This window comes from Leptonychotes weddellii, chromosome 5 (assembly GCF_054177405.1).
Source record: "Leptonychotes weddellii isolate Sample4059 chromosome 5, ASM5417740v2, whole genome shotgun sequence".
In the NCBI taxonomy this organism is placed as follows: Eukaryota; Metazoa; Chordata; class Mammalia; order Carnivora; family Phocidae; genus Leptonychotes; species Leptonychotes weddellii.
Genome location: NC_138373.1, coordinates 54,863,031 through 54,865,514, shown reverse-complemented (window position 1 = coordinate 54,865,514; position 2,484 = coordinate 54,863,031).

The window sequence follows — 2,484 nt, the reverse complement described above, 5'->3', positions numbered from 1 at the left end:
CAAGACATTCACATCGGTTCCTGAGAGGCATTTCATTATCCCGGCAACTGCCACTTAGGAAGTACTGCGAGCACAGTACCAGCCTTGTCCTTCGCCTACGTTCCCACCAAAGCAGAGCTCTAGCAGAGTGGGGTCCACAGCTCCCTCGAGTCCCCAGCCAAACCCAACATGCTGGGATGGGAGAAAGAATGAACATGCAAACCACGACCCAGACCCCACTCCAAGCCCTTGGCCCCCAAACCTAGCCTGTATCAGGGACAGAAGAAGCTTTGAATTTAGTTGACTATGTTTGTTTGTTTGTTTGTTTAAGATTTATTTATTTATTTGACAGAGAGAGAGAGCACAAGCAGGGGGAGTGGGAGAGATAGAAGCAGGCTTCCCGCGGAGCAGAGAGCCCAATGTGGGGCTCAATCCCAGGACCCTGGGATCATGACCTGAGCCGAAGGCAGACACTTAACGACTGAGCCACCCAGGCGCCCCTTGACTATGTTTTAATAATTGAAAGTAACCAGAAATTATGGATTCTGCCTGAGCTATCATTAGGAGAAGGGAAAAACTCACTGGTAGCTGTGGTTGGGGGAAAATAATATCTGTATCCTCAAAGAATTGAAATTCCTTGGTAAAGCATTTACCTATATAATTCATTGTAGAAAGATTGCCATCCAAGGTGGCTGGGTTTTTTTCTAAGTCTGAAACTTTAAAGAAGCAAGCTAACGCTATCTAGAAAATTAATTTATGAGTTGCAAGGTTTTTTTCAAATTATATATAAAGTGTTAGTATACTTCCTATTTCATCCCTTGTCTTCAAAAAAATGGAGGGAAATTACTGTAATCAGAGATGGACATTGTCTTAAGTGGAAGGAATTCTTTAAATAGAAGACATCTTATCTCTTTAAGTATGAAGAAAGTATCACTTATACTTGGAAAAGCAGTTTTTCCAGATGGGGACCTCAGGATGAAATGCACTCATGTATCTTACAAACTTGAGCCACTGAGGACCTCTCACCTGGAGGACTTGTCCCCGTGTGTCATGAGAGTAGGAAGCAGAGCTAATGAAAAATTATAGAACAAGAGGGGCGCCTAGGTGGCTCAGCATCCAACTCTTGATCTCAGTTCAGCTCTCAATCTCAGGGACTCGAGTTCAAGAACCGCATTGTGGAGCCTACTTAAAAAAAAAAAATTACAGAACAAGAGACGGATAACCCATTCTTCTTTTGTTTTGTATGAGTTCCTTTGTTTTCGTTAAGAGATTTACTTAAGCAGCCCCGTCACCATCACCAAGACCAGAGTGAAAACAGACAAATTCCAATCATGTTAGCATATGAGTTACAAGTCTGAGCCTCTATTTTTGGTGGTCATTTGGTAAAATTTTCACCTCGGCTTTGTGACACTTTTTTCATCATTTGTATTTTATCCTTAGTATTTGGTATTAGAAACAGTCTTTTATTATATGGAACCTTTTAAGATAAGCAACTGACATCATCTCTACCTGGCTGGGTGTGCAGAGCCTTCCTGGGATGTATGTCGGGCTGTACCATAGAGAAAGGACACTGAAGTGAGCTGGGCAAGAAGTAGAAATTGAGACAAATGAACACATGAATGGGTTTTTCAGATTAATCTCTGATTTGCTGATCAAGGCTGGAGAAAGCCTGGAATAAATTGGATACTGTTCACAGTTACTGATTACTGAGAACCAGCCCCTGAGGTAAATCAGCTCTCCAGGACATAGGCTGGTTTTGAATCCAGAGATGTCGAGTGCACCTGTGGACCCACAGACTCAAGAGGACATGTGGGAGGGCATGCATGACCTTTACGGCAAGGAAGGCTAAAGCAATAATAAAGAAAACATGATTTTAAAATGCCCTACCTTTGAACAGTACTTCACAATCTTTGTTTCTCTCAACTTAATTTTCAAAAAAGCCAGCTGTGGAGTATGTTTTGCTACTTTTTAAAAAAGATTTTATTTATTTATTTTTAGAGAGAGAAAGAGAGAACGCGAGAGCAGGGGGAGGAGCAGAGGGAGAGAGAGAATCTTAAGCAGACTCCATCCTGAACACGGAGCCTGACACAAGGCTCGATCTCATGACCCTGAGATCATGACCTGGGCCAAAACCCGGAGTCAGACACTTGCCTGACTTAGCCACCCAGGCGTCCCTGTTTTGTTACTTTTAAGAAGCAAGTGACTCACCCAAGATCATCTAACTGGAACCACCACTCAAACACAGGTCTTGTGACTCCAACTCCAGGATTCTTTCCCTGATGGGCTCGAGTGGAAGGATGAAGTGAATCCAACATGGCAGGCCATCTCCCAGAGGAATACATGTACAGGAAAGTTCTTTCAACCTGAAAATTGGGGAAAGCCTTTCTTCTGACGAATTGGTATGTTTTCTTTTGCTAGACAACATGAATTTTGCATTTCTCTTATTTTTCTTTGGCTGCGAAAAGCCCAGGGCCCAATTTCTGGCCTAGTCTCTAATTTCGGAAA